General features: G+C 47.4%; 1 pseudogene; it reads left to right on the top strand.

Moving 5' to 3' along the window:
* The first annotated feature begins 267 nt into the window (after positions 1 to 267).
* Positions 268 to 3936, top strand: LOC148149942 (uncharacterized; annotated as a pseudogene).
* Positions 3937 to 15373: the final 11437 nt, after the last annotated feature.

The raw sequence follows: 15373 nt of genomic DNA, 5'->3' as shown, positions 1-15373 counted from the left end.
GCGTGGCCGACAGCCCGGTCCCTGATCCCGATCTGACCTTGTATGTGGACAGCTCACGTAGGCTTGTAGAGGGGTCCTACCAAACCGGATGGGCGGTGGTCGACCATACCGGGACCACCCGAGCACAGGGAACGATGGGGGGGGGGCGACACCTCCGCCCAGGTCGTGGAGTTGGTCGCCCTCACCGCCGCACTCCGCCTGGGAACAGGCAAGTGGGTAAACATCTTTACCAACAGCCAGTACGCTTTCGGGGTAGTCCATGATTACATGGCAGCGTGGAGCCGCCGGGGCTTTATCACGGCCGGCGGTGGCCAGATCAAACACGAAAATACGGTCCGCGACCTGGTGGCGGCCGCACGCCTCCCCCTGCTCGCTGCGGTGATAAAAATCAAAGCACACCAGCGGGCCACCACCACTGAACAGCTTGGGAATCATTGGGCTGACCTGGCCGCCATGGCCGCCGCGGGTGCAGTGCTACCGCCCGCGCATGCAGCACCCGCTACTGAGGTCCGGGACGTGAATGTCCTGGACGTCCAGAATTGCGTGCAGCCCGGTGAGTTAGAGGACTAGCTGGCAAAGGGCACAGCCCGCGGCCCCGATGGGGTGTGGAGGCACGGCGACAGGGTCGTGGCACCCGCGGCTATCAGAACGACCTTGACGCAATTCCCCCTCGAGCCGGACCACGCGGGCCGTGACGGTACACTTGCTAGGCTCCAGACTGACTGGTGGTGGCCCGGCCTCGGCCGCGACGTGGCCAAACACTGCCGCCGATGCGTTGTCTGCACCCAGCACAACCCGGGGCGGCCCCTGCGCATTCCCCTGGCGCACCAGCCACGGCCCAAGGGGCCCTGGGAGAACCTCCAGGTTGATTTCACAGGCCTCCTACCCTCCAGCCGTGGCAAGAAGTATTGCCTGGAGATCGCTGACCACTTCATGCGCTGGGTAGAAGCCTTCCCTACACGGGACTGTACATCCGCCACCGTGGCCAGAGTGCTGGCCTTCGACATCTTCCCTCGCTGGGGGGTCCCCCTCCAGATTGACAGATCAGGGCATGCACTTCACCGGGCGCGCAATGAAACTGGCCTGCCGCCTCCTAGGCATCAGACAGCGCTTCCACGTTCCATTCTATCCCCAGAGCTCCGGGATGGTCGACGCATGAACCGGACCCTCAAAGCGGCGATCGCGAAGGCGATCACCGAAACAGGGCAGGGCTGGGTGGACGTTCTGCCCTGCATACTGATGCACTTAAGGGCCACCCCAGGCCGCTCCACGGGCCTCACCCCCTTCGAGCTCATGACGGGGAGGGCCATGCGACTACCAGAGAACGTCATGGTCGGGGGGGAAGACATGGCCCCCCTGAGGGACAGGGTGACGCGCTATATCAGGCAGCTGGACACGCAGCTGCGGGCCCTTAGACAAACTGCGCGCGACCAACAGGACATTAGGGACCAGACAAAACTGCAACCGCATCTGCCCGCCCAACCCCTTCCCGGCGTTGGGGACAAAGTCCTGGTCAGGGCCGCCCCCGACCGGCCCAGCTTCGCCCCCCGGTGGCTGGGATCGCACGAAATCATCCTCACCAGCGACACGTGCGCCTGTGTCGACAAGAAGGGAAAGGGCAGGTGGAAACACTGGTCCCAGCTTAAGCCCTACCCTTAAGCCCCGACCAGACAGACACCCCCCCCCCCCCCGACTTGACTCTAACCACCCCTCTTTCTCCTTACAGTGCAATGGGTGGACCGGTTCCAGGGAGACCTGCTCCTACACACACTAACCCTACACCCTTGGTAAGGATGCCTCTCTCCCTCTCTTCCCACAGATCGTGCTTCACCGGTGCACCGCTCTCCTCCCTGCTCTCCTCTTCGCCCTACGACTAGCGCCTTCCTTCCCCAAAATACATGACAACTTCTACCGCCACGGTGTTGCCTTCAACGCGTCCGACGCCATCTGTATTCCTGCAAGGGACAAGCCCGATGTGATCGACGTGTTCTACAACGCCTGGATGGAGGTCCTCCCGGGCGTATAGACACTCTGTTTATTCTGCGCGACCCGCGGCCGACCTGCCTCCGGCGTGCTGAGGCGATGGGCTTGGGGGGTTGCATGTTCGGGACAATGTGTGCCATGCCGGAGGACCTCTCCTCTGCCCCGGCCTTTGATGCCTTTACTGTACGGGATCTGTCTGTTTGTGGATATTACGAGCCTACTGATGCCGCGGTAGTCTCTTTGTATTTTTGCTTTCCACCCGCCCCGACCACACCGTCCCCGACCACGACTCCCGAGATATTGCCGTGCCCCTCTCTGGGACCGGGGCCCGCGGGAGGACCGGTATTGTGGGATGAGGGAGAGGCCCTTTATGACAACGTCCGACACGAGGTCGTGCCTGTGCTGGTCAATATATCGGGCATCCGGGTACCGGACTATTGCACAGCACAGGTATGCAACCTATACGCCATGATGGGGAAGGAGGTTATAGAGAGGGCCATAGACGCCATGGGGGCAACCCACTACCGGACGGACATACATAACACACACACACAATGACACAGACGGGACATAGTCAACGATGCTCTCACAGGACTCAACACGGGGACATCCGTAGTAAACTCCCTAGACATCCAGGGCCTTAACGAAAAGGTCGAGCAACTAAAAGGGGTAATGAGGGACCTGCTACAGAGGTCTCTCACAAATCAGGCAGACCAGGCACGCCTGGGGGAAGAGGGAGCGTACATCCAGCTCGACAGCATTGCAGTCCTGGAGACACACGCCCACACCATTAACCACCTTATAGACCGGGAAAGGGAAAACACGGCCCATATCCACGAGGGGCAGCTGTGCCATGCATATGGCCTGTGGATGATAGCCCAGATCCGACATAATCTTGACCAGGTCCAAAGGGGGGAGGTGCCCGACTGGATCGACAGCGCCAAACTGGCCTCACTCGTGGGGCGTTCCGTGCCGCTCGACAGCCGGACTCAGAAGGGTATGACCAGAGTATACCCAGTAGTTCCCGACTGTGAGGTCAGTGAGGCGACAGGAGTCGGGATTGTCCTCCTGATCCCCGTGGTCACCCCAGAATCGGGGCCATTTCCCCTGTTTCACATTGAGAACATCGGAGTCATACGGGAAAACGCTTCCCTCAAATATCGTTTAGCTCACCACACAGCCATATCTCGAAACAGCGCTGCGTACGGGGTGCCGCTTACAGGCTGCAAGCAGCGGGGGGCAATTACCATCTGCCCTCACCCCTTACGAAGGAGTGAAACAGTGGACTGTGGGTTCAACCGGACACAGGGCTGCACCCTTGAAATCGAACCCACGGGCCCCCACTTCACTAGGGTGGGGTATGGTGGGGGGGGACGATACTGTGTCTCCACTCTTGAAACCTCATTTTGATATAATGGACTGCAGTGCCCAATTCCCCAACACGAGTTCTGCTTCACCCCCAGGCGCCCAGTCACAGTTGGGCAAGCTCACATCTCAGAGGTCCAACGACGGAACCCCGAGTCCATACAAACTACCGACAAATTCAGGGACACCCTCAGGGAATATCAGAAGCCTGAACAAGCCCCCATCCCACATTTGGCTGAGGTCTTACGGGAGCTTAGGACCCGGGTAGGACACTCAGTGAAACTGTACGACCAGTTGCAGTCGCATGTAAAGGACCTAGAGGAGGACACAGACACAGCTCTGCAGTCCCAGGAGTGAGCGCAGAGGGTGTGGGATTGGGGCCTGAACGTATACATCCATCCCTGGATCCGAATCATCTCGCACACCATTGTAGGCATACAGTTACTGCTGGCTCTGGCCTGGCTCCTGTTGGCGTGTCATTCATGCCACCAGCATAAAAAACGAAAGGCCAGGAAGACCATGCTCCACGCCATCGACTCCTGGCGGGTGATCAGGCACCGTGAGCTCATAGGGCTCGAGTTAATGTAACCATCTCCCGGGACTATCCAAAAGCCCCATGACTGCAGCATGACGGCCGGCGGAATGTACCGGGCGAGGAGCCGACTTTTAAAATATCGGCATCGGGGGTGTGGACGTGTCCAACCCTTTGCCGAAAGGGGAGACTGCAAGCGGGCATCAGAGCCGCCCTGCTTTTGCCACAGGATTATGCTTACATCAGGAAACGATAAGAATTCATTTTTGTGTTTTAAACAGCAGTCGCAGCTTTAAACCCACAGAACTCAGCAGCTGCCGGTCTGCCCACGTGACTGGGAGATAGGAGACAGAGGACAGATAGAATCCACACTAGACCAACGCTACCCATGACTCATGGACCAAAACTCCAGAATTAATTAAATATGGAAACCCATCTCCTAATCACATCAAGAGACTGACTGAAACACACCCATACCCATCGATACGGAGCCACCCTGACACAAAGGACAGGCATTCACCAGACAGGAATGGACAGACCAATACACACCAACACCCCAAGGGAACAAAGGGGGGTGCTAGCCCCTGCCCTCACAGAGAGAGACAAGCAGATAATACCCGGACCCATTTTACATAAACCAATTAGCACCCTATTGTGCGTGCCCTGCAACTCTCCTAGGACGGCAGGAAACATTCTATTCGCACCTACTCCAGTGATGATGGGAACTATCATCCCATTCATCCTCAAATTCCACACATCCTGACAACTAAAAGTATATAATATGTAGCTGCGCGCGGGAACAGCAGAGCAGCTGAGATTCGGACCTCGATTGGTCTCCGCCGGCGTTACTGTAGCAATAAATGTTACCGATTGTTGAACCGCACTCTGGGCTCGGACTGATATCATTTCATCCGCGCTAACACTATCATGTCTGCCAATAATCTTAAGTGTCTCAATAAGGTCAGCTCTCAGTCTTCTAAACTCCAATGAGTACAAACCTAACCTCCTCAAACTCTCCTCATAGGACATACCCTCAATACCTGGTATTAATTCTAGCCTTGGGCGACTGTCTGTATTGAGTTTGCACATTCTCCCCATGTCTGTGTGGGTTTCCTCTGGGTGGTCTGGTTTCCTCCCACAATACTGAGTGAAATATTTCCAATGCCAGTATATCTTTCCTTAGATAAGGGGCCCAAACTGTTCATAGTATTCCAGTTGTGGTCTGATCTGTGCCTTGTATTGTCAAGGTGTCAACTTGGTTAGCTAAAACACAAGACTACTTTCACACAGTGTAAGCAGCAGGTGATAGACAGGATCAAGAGGTTTCATCATCAACAGATCAGATCTAAGCACTGTAGTCCTGCCACATCCAATCATGAATCATAATGGACAGTTACATAACACAGTGTAGGAGGGAGCTTCATATATATCCCCATCTTGAATAAGGGAGGAGCTCAGCACATCATTGCAAAAGATTACAGCTTCAACTATACTCAAGAAGCTTGACACAATGTAGGACAGGGCAGCACACTTGATTGGCACTACATCCATGCCACCACCAATGCTCAGTAGCAGTAGTGTGTACTATCTACATGATGCATTGGAGAAATTCACCAAAGATCCTTAGATAGCTCCTTCCAAATCCACAACCACGTCCATCTAGAAGGACCAGGGCAGCAGATACAGGGGAACACCAACACCTTCAAATTTCCTTCAAGTCGCTCACCATCCTGACTTGAAAATATATCACGTTTCCTTCACTGTTGCTGGGTCAAAATCCTGGAAATCCCTCCCAAATGGTATTGTGGTCAACCCACAGTATGTGGACAGCAGTGGTTCCAGAAGACAGCTCATCATTACCTTCTCAAGGGCAACAAGGACAGTAATAAAAGCTGTCCACAGCCCACAAATGAATAAAAACAAAATAAGGCTGAAGCATTTGCAATAATATTCAGCCAGAAGTGTATAAGATAATCAGATGGTTGGATAGGGTGTACAATGAGAGCCTTTTCCTCAGATGGTGATGGCTAGCATGAGGGGCCATAGCTTTAAATTGAAGGGTGATAGATGTAGGACAGATGTCAGAAGTAGTTTCTTTACTCAGAGAGTAGTAGGGGCATGGAGCGCACTGCCTGCAACTGTAGTAGGCTCACCAACTTTAAGGACATTTAAGTGGTCTTTGAATAAACACAGGGTGAAAATGGATTAGTGTAGGCTAGATAGGCTTCAGATTGGTTCCACACGTCAATGCAACATCGAGAGCTGAAGGGCCTGTACTGTGCTGAAGTGTTCTATGTTCTAAGTGTTGAGTGGATGATTAATCTTGGCCTCCTTAAGAGGTCCCCAGTTTCACAGATGTCAGTCTACAGGTAATTCAACACATCCATATGATATCAAGGAACAGCTGGACCCATGGGATACTGCAAAGGCTATGGGCCCTGACAACATTCCAACAATAGCACTGCAGACCTGTGCTCTAGAGCTTGCTGTACCCCTAGTCAAGCTGTTCTAGTTATTATGATATTAGCTGATGTTAATACCAGACAATTCAGATCCTAAACTGAAACCTGTCTTGATAGATCAAATTTTGTTTTTAATCTATTAAAGATACTCGTTCTGTGAAACACAGGTTATGCTGCAGCTCTATAGACCCCTGGTTAGACCACACTTGGAATATTATAGTGAGGGTGTGGAACCTTTAGAGAGGGTGCAGAGGAGGTTTGCCAGGATGCTGCCTGGACTGGAGGGCATGTCTTATGAAGAAAGGTTGAGTGAGCTAGGGCTTTTCTCATTGGAGCGAAGAAGGATGAGAGGTGACTTGATAGGGGTGTACAAGATGATGAGAGACAGTGACAGAGTAGGTAGCCAGAAATGTTTTCCCATAGTGGAAATGCCTATCGTGAAGGGGCATAATTTTAAGGTGATTGGAGAAAGGCTTAGTGGAGATGTCAGAGGTAGGTTCTTTACATAGAGAGTAGTGGTGAATGGAATGCACTGCCAGCAGTGGTCATAGAGTCAGATACATTAGGGACGTTTAAGCAACTCTTGGAAAGGCACATGGAAGATAGTACAACAAAGGGTTAGTTTGATCTGAGAGTAGGATAAATGGTCAGCACAACATTGAGGGCCAAAGTGCCTGTACTGTGCTGTACTGTTCTATGTTCTGCATTCACAAGCATGAAAGGCTGTAAGTGTAGTTTTAAAAACAAAGTACGAGTTTCTTATGCAAAAGAAAAGATGATCAAAAAAAACCAAGCTATTTACATATAACACAATTTGGATGATTGCAAAACTCAATAAAAATACAAGTTTCCATCTATCTCAGCAGCAGCCTTTTACCGTACTCAAACACCAACGAGAATTCTCTTCTCTATCACATCTACCATTCTATTATCACTGTTGTTGGAGATTCCCAATTGTGAGAGTGTGTTAGCTCTTCAATGAGAATTCACACAACTGAGCTCAGAGAATCTCAGCTTCAAGTAACTCATTCAGGGTTCAAATCAAACACTTCCAGTCTGTAGCTTTCAAATAAAACCCTTAAACTGAGGCAGCCTTTTTTCTGACTTTTCTGAATTAAATCCTTTGAGAGAAGCTGTCGCTTAGAGTCAGGAGTCAGTTGCATATGAGGGATGAGCAATACTTGGCCATTACAGCTTGTTTCATCTTTGGAATGACTCAAGAGACTGCTCATCTCTCATATGAGTGTGATTTAACCAGGTTGGATGGTGGAAATTATACCACAGCAGACATTTTAACAGTGTAAGTGAAAACATATTTACACAATTTAAAAGTTTATTTGCCATGCATCCATGCCACACATGCCCCATCAGTAAGTTCATTCTTCCACTGTCTCCCACTGTTTCCGAGAGCAGGCCCAACATCTACAGCTGGGATGGTGGAGACTGCTCTGTGGTCAGCACTGCTGGCTCAAAAGATTTGGGCAGTTGTCCCCACATGCCCTTTGGCCGAGAGAGCCTCTGTCTGCTGAGTGTGATCTGTCCAGACGCTGGATCAGCCTTCTCATCTTGGACTGCTACAGGCTTTGGCTCGAAGGCATTGGGATGGTAGAGGGACCAGGAGCATCTGGAATCTTTTGAGAAGCACCTTTTAGTGGTTCTACCTGTAGCTCCTCCTCCGGCTTGGTGCCTGCTGCCACCACCCTGTCTCTCTGAGAACAAGGTGTACCTAGAACAAGGGTGAATTATTTTGTTCCATCTTGAGACTGAATCAGAGCCTGGTCTTCAGCAGTCCTCTGGGAGTCACAGACCTGGGGTGCTTCCTCCACCCCAAAGAGCAGTCATGTGCTTCTCTGGTCATCTCTGGCCAAATGTATTCCTCATACATATAGAGCATGGGTATTAATGCTCACCAGCATACACTCCTCCACCATGAACTTCACACCCCAACAAGCCAACCCCCAAACTCCTGTGGCATCGACATTTCAAGTGACAATCAGCACCATAACGAACGCTCCTAACATACTGAAAAGGTCTCTGGCGTTACACCTCCATTTCAGATCAAGACCAAGCTTTGCATAAAGATCAAGAATCAAGTGTCAGTAAAATATGAGGTGCTTTATTTTTAGCTCCAAGTGCTCATAAGTGTTGGCCAATAATGATTTGTCAGTGAGCATTTTGAGCATTCATTGTTGCATCATCCATACTGATTGATACACTTGTTTCAAAACCAACAACCATCCAATATATTGCTGCATCAATTAGTCACCTTGGAGGACCTTTATATCCAGCAAGCACACATCACCCTTACAACATTATTTTTGCTTGACCATATCTTTTTGAACTATAATATCTAAGGGACCCCAGAAAAGAGAATGACATGATAAGGACTGCACAGTGGCTCAGTGGTTAACACTGCTCCCTCACAGCACCAGGCACTTGGGTTTGATTCCTGTCTCAGGTGACTGTCTGTATGGAGGTTGCATATTCAACAAGCTTTCTTGGACTCTTCATGTGGATGCGCTGGTTACAAAGGCCCAACAGCATCTTTTCTTCCCCAGGCAGCTGAGGAAATTTGGCATGATGGCAAATACCCATGCCAATTTTTATCGGTGCACCATTGACAGCATTCTGTCTGGATGTATTACTACCTGGTATGGCAACTGTACCATTCAAGATCAGAGACAATTACAGAGAGTGGTGAACTTGGCCTGGATAATCACAAAGGCCAACCTCCCATCGATAGAATCCGTCTATCAGGCACGCTGTCCAGGAAAGGCCGCCAGCATTCTCAAAGATCCATTCCACCCTGGCAATATTTTTCTACAATCTCTACCATCGGGGAGAAGGTACAAAAGCCTGAACACATGCATCAGCTGGTTTCAAAACGGTTTCTACCCTACTGTTGTTAGAGTACTGAATGGACCCACAAACTCTTAGCATTCGCACGTACCTGTGTTTTTGCTTTTGCTGCTGTTTACTTCTCTATGCTACTTAACTCTGTGATCTGCCTGTATTGCTTGCAAGACAAAGCTTTTCATTGTGCCTGGGTACACATGACAATAAATTCAGTTCAATTCTCCTCGTGTCTGCATGGCTTTCCTTCGGGTGCTCCGGTTTCCTCCCACAAACCAAAGATGTGCAGGTCAGGTGAATTGGTCATGCTAAATTGCCCACAGCATTAGGTGCATTAGTCAGGGTTAAATATAGGGTAGGGTGTGAGTTACTCTTCGGCGGTGGTTGGTGTGGACTTGTTGGGCCAAAGAGACTGTTTCCATACTGTAGGGAATCTAATGTAACCTAAAAAACTGATCAAGTAACAATTGAAAATAGACCTTGAAGTCAAATTTTAAAAACCGGTCAAGCTGGAGACCAGCACTAAACTCTGCAGGCTAATGCAGGATTTCCTTTTTCTTCCGATAAGCTGCTTACTTTAAAACTGAGCAGAATGTGATTACTCTGAGTTGCCAATTTGACAAAGTTATCTTCTCCATAGGTGATTTGCAGATTCTGGAAATCATCCCACTGAGCTCAGCATGGCCTGGGTGCAGTTTCCTTTTCAGGGTCTTTGCAATTCATGCAATGTTTGTGTAGTTCCTCCACCAGTGACGTCTCATTGACCTGAAAACATTGCTCATTTTTGTCAGAATCAGGTAATGCTGTTTCAGCCCCTTGCTCAATGCAATGCTGCCCCCTATTGATAACTTCAGTTTAAGTTTCAGCAAAGTGGATATTATTTACAAGAAGTAGCATTAAAGAGTAACCATGGTGACTCAGTTGGAAGTACATGTATAAAATGTTTAAAATCTTTTTCAACTAATATATGCTTAAAAGTGTGTCTTGAAGAGCTTATTAATAAGCACCCACCCAATCCCTGAGATGGTGTAGAACAAAACAACATAGACAATTATCTTTATCAAGTCAAAGATAAATTGAATACTGTCTGCAGACCTTAGGAAATTGTATTTCCATGTTAGGAATTAAAATTCATGCAGCCCCAAATATGGGAATCAAAGTAAGATGTCAGGAGAATATGAGAAGCTTATGATCAGCCTTCAAGTGTTCACGAGCGTTTGTCAGTAAGTGGGGGTGGGGGGGATGTGGAGGTGGGAAGGAGCTGAACATTTTGTGCATTTACTGTTGCATTATCCATACAGATAATTTTACTGCTTTCAAAATCAACAACCCATCCAACATACTCCTGCATTAACTGGGAACAGTTCAGCAGAGTATTATGTACAAGTCAGAGACGCTACTGCTCTACAACCCTTGGGAGGGTGATAGGCAGACACATTTCACTGCTTGTGTCATCATTCTTTTGACCAAGATCAGATGTGCATCTGTATTCTGAACATTTCAGAAATCTCATATCACTTACTAATAGGTAGTTACTCAGGAAGATTAAACTTCCTTGAAAAATAACTCCAACGAGGCTGGTATTCCGTCACCAAGTCATCCTTTAATTGCACTTGGAGAGTCCTTAACACTGATCTAGCTCCACAAGAGCCAGCTCTCAAAGTGAACAGGACCTCTGTCAGCTAGGGTCCCTGATTGGAGCAGATTAACAGCCCCTAGTATTCTATGAGGTCCATTTGGCTGATCTCATGACTATCACTACACTTGGAACAATAGTACAGCATCTGGAACCCTCCCAAAGGGTATTAGTGAAACTCTGACATAGAGCTAGAGTCTTTTGATAGCAGTGACTTACCTGGATAATTGGGCAGGATAAATTGGAGGATCGAAACCTGCTCTAACTATTGAGTTACTATACTACAGACCTATCAATCACTCACACTGACTTCTACTCACTATCAGTAACTGGTCTTCCACACTACAACATTCATCTCAACCTGATCAATGACCTACCTCCAGAGACTGAGCCGCAACGCTCACCACTCAACTCCCTCAACCCTCCATGTTCCTCATGCACTTATATTCCATTCCCTTATCCACCTGCCATCTTGCATGCTTATATACCTGCCACTCTGCCCTCTCACCCCACACCTAATCTATCCCTCATCCAAGTGTCACCCTACCTCCTCACTCATCTACCTGCCACTCTACTACCATCACCCATGTGTCTCCTACCCTTACCCTTCCATAATTGCCTTACAAACTTGCCCTCTCCCTTTACCCTTTCAAAGAGACTTGAGACCTTAAAAGTTTGCTCACTTATCAGAATATGACAACTAGTGCCATCAAAATGGGATGTGATTTCCACAAAGATTCCCTGCCCCTTTTTTCTGCAAGAATACCTATATTTGGAGACTTCTACAAGATCCTCCACCAGACGATGGGCTGAAAGATCACAGGTAAAGAATCATGTCAGAAGTAGGGATTGGAAGCAGATTGGAAGATTTGGGCTAACTGATCTAAGATAAAGTCACCATAATCTTAGCAGACTATAAGCAGATTCTCCCATTAGAGAGAGACCTGAGGGTTTAACCTGAGGGTCACCACCCCTAAGGTGGTGGGTGAGGTTGAGAAGGCATGGCTTTCACGGTAATCTCAGACAATACAGGAAATACACCCATGTAGTTGGTGTCACTCTGCATTGCATTCCACCCAACTGAGCTGAACGACCTAATTAGTTTAATAACTAAGAGTACGTAACTCCTTCATTATCTCATCAAGAAATGGTTTGCACCCAAATTGGAAGGCGACTAATATACCAGTGGGGAGATTTGCTAGAGCTGCTCGGGAGGATTTCAACTAGTAAGGAGTGGGGTCGGACCCAGGGAGACAGTTAGAAAAGAGATCAGTCTGAGACTGGTATGGTTGGGAAAAGGAACGAGTCATATTGTCAAGGCAGGCAGGAATAAAGCAGATAATGAAATAGGACTGATAAATTAAATGGTATTTATTTCAAAGCAAGAGGCTTAACAGGTAAGGCAGGTGAATTCAGGGCTTGGTTTAGAAAATGGGATTGGGATATCATAGCAGTTACAGAGACATGGCTCAGGAATGGACAGAAATAGCAGCTTTATGTTCCAAGACACAGATGCAATAGGAAGGATAGAAAGAGGAGCAAGGGCAGAGAGGGATGTCATTTTTCATCAGGAATAACATTACAGCTGCACTTAGGGAGAATATTCCTGGGAATATTTCCAGATAAATTATTTGGGTAGGACTGAGAAATAAGGAAAGGATGATCACCTTATTGGGATTGTACTATAGAGCTCCCCATAGTCAGCGGGAAATTGAGAAACAAATTTATAAGGAAACTTCAAATATCTGTAAAAATAATAGGGTAGTTATGGTAGGGGATTTTAACTTTCCAAACATAGACTGGGACTGCCATATGTTAAGAGTTTAGATGAAGAGGAATTTGTTAACTCTGTACAAGAAAAATTTCTGAATCACTATGTAGATGTGTACCTACTAGAGAAGGTGCAAAACTTTACCTACTCTTGGGAAATAATGCAAGGCTGGTGACAGAGGTGTCAGTAGGGGAGCACTTTGGGGCCAGTAACCATAATTCTGTTACTTTTAAAATACTGATGTAAAAGAATAGACCTAATCTAAAAGTTAAAGTTCTAAATTGGAAGAAGGTCAATTTTGATGGTATTATGCAAAACTTTCAAAAGTTGATTGGTGCAGATGTTCGCAAGCAAAGGGACTGCTAGGAAATGGGAAACCTTCAAAATGAGAAGAAAGTCCAGAGATGGTATATTCCTGTTAGGGAGAAGGGCAAGGCTGGTAGATGTAGGGAATGTTGGATAACTTAGGAAATCAAGGTTTTGGTCAAGAAAAAGAAGAAAGTACATGTCAGGTATAGACAGCAGAGATCGAGTGATCTCTAGAAGTGTATTAAGGCAGTAAAAGTATACTTAAGAGCGAAATCAGAAGGGCAAAAAGGATACATGAGATAGGGTTCAGGAGAATCCAAAGGGATTCTTCAAATACATGAAGGACAAAAGAGTAAATAGGAAGAGAATGGGGCCCCTTAAAGATCAGCAAGGTCGCCTATGTGTGGAACCACAGGAGATGGAGGAGATACCAAATAAACATCTGGATATCAAACCTACAGCTCAGCGAGCAAACCTACACCCTAAATACCAAATAAGTATTTTGCACCAGTGTTTACTGTGGAAAAGGACATGGAAGATTTAGAATATAGGGAAATAGATGGTGACATCTTGAAAATTGTCCAGATTACAAAGGAGGAAGTACTGAATGCCTTGAAACGCATAAAAGTGAATAAATCCCCAGGACCAGATCAGACGTACCTAGGACTCTGTGGGAAGCTAGGGAAATGATTGCTGGGCCCCTTGCTGAGATATGTATATCACTGAAAGCCACAGGCATGGTCCCAGAAGACTGAAGGTTGGCCAGTGTAGTGCCACTGTTTAAGAAAAGTGGTAAGGAAAAGCCAGGGAACTATAGACTGTTGAGCCTGACATCAGTGGTGGGGAACTGTTGGAGAGAATCCTAAGGGATAGATTTACATGTATTTGGAAAGGCAAGAGCTGATTAGGGATAGCCAACATGGCTTTGTGCATGGGATATCATATCTCACTAACTTGATTGAGTTTTTTGAAGAATAAAGAGGATTGATGAGGGCAGAGTAGTGGATGTGATCTATATAGACCTCAGTAAGGCATTCGACAAGGTTCCTCATGGTATATTGGTTAGCAAGGTTAGATCACATGGAATACAGGGAGAACTAGCCATTTGGAGACAGAACTGGCTCAAAGGTAGAAGACAGAGGGTGGTGGTGAGGATTGCTTTTCAGATGAAGGCCTGTGACCAGCAGTGTGCCCCAAGGTTTGGTGCTGTGTCCACTGCTTTTCGTCATTTTTATAAATGATTTGGATGTGAAATAAAAGGTATAGTTAGTAAGTTTGCAGATTACACCAAAATTGGAGGTGTGGTGAATAGCAAAGAAGGTTACCTCAGAGTACAACAGGACCTAAATGGGCCGAAGAGTGGCAGATGGAGTTTAGTTTAGATAATTGTGTGGTGCTGCATTTTGGAAAGGCAAATCAGGGCAGGACTTATATATTTAATACTGAGGTCCTGGGCAGTGTTGCTGGACAAAGAAACCTTAGAGTACAGGGCCATAGTTCCTTGAAAGTGGAGTCGCACATAGACAGGATAGACAACAGACAATAGGTGCAGGAGTAGGCCGTTCTGCCCTTCGAATCAGCACCACCATTCATTATGATCATGGCTGATCATTTTCAATCAGTATCCTGTCCCTGCCTTATCCCCATAACCCTTGATTCCACTATCCTTAAGTGAAGGTGGTATTTGGTATGCTTGCCTTTTTTGGTCAGTGCATTGAGTACATAAGTTAGGAGGTCATGTTGCAGCTGTACAGAATATTGGTTCAGGTACTTTTGGAATACTATAGGCAATTCTGATCTCCCTGCTCTAGAAAATATGTTGTGAAATTTTCAAGGGTTTAGAAAAAATTTACAAGCATGTTGCAGGGTTGGAGGGTTTGAGCTAAAGGGACTGACTGAATAGTCTAGTGTTATTTTCCCTGGGGCATTGTATGCTGAGAGGTGACCTTATAGAGGTGACCTGACAGAAACTTATAAAATCGTGTGAGGCATGGATAGGGCGAATAGCTACAATCTTTTAACTGGGGTGGTGGAGTCCAGAACAAGGCGGCATAGGTTTAAAGTGAGAGGGAAAAGACTTGAAAGGGTCCTAAGGGGAAAGGCTTTCACACAAAGGTTGTTGTGCGTATGGAATGAGCTGCCAGAGGATGTGATGGAGACTGGTACAATTACAACATTTAAATGGCATCTGAATGGGTATATGAACAGGAAGGGATATAGAGGTATAAAGAAAGGGATATAGATGTATATGAACAGGAAGGGATATAGAGGGATATAGGCTAAATGCTGACAAATGGGACTAGATTAATTTAGGATATCTGGTCGGCATCGATGATTTCGACAGACACTGTTTCCGTGTTGTACATCTCGATGACTCAAAGTTCCGCTCTATGATTTCTGTCATGCATTACACAGAAACATTATACATAAATGATGTACTGCTGTTAACTCAGTATTTTTAA

The sequence above is a fragment of the Chiloscyllium plagiosum genome, unplaced genomic scaffold (assembly GCF_037043375.1).
Source record: "Chiloscyllium plagiosum isolate Xiang-an unplaced genomic scaffold, Cpla_swu_hap1 HiC_scaffold_5, whole genome shotgun sequence".
Taxonomy (NCBI): domain Eukaryota; kingdom Metazoa; phylum Chordata; class Chondrichthyes; order Orectolobiformes; family Hemiscylliidae; genus Chiloscyllium; species Chiloscyllium plagiosum.
This window is presented reverse-complemented; position numbering and strand designations above follow the sequence as displayed.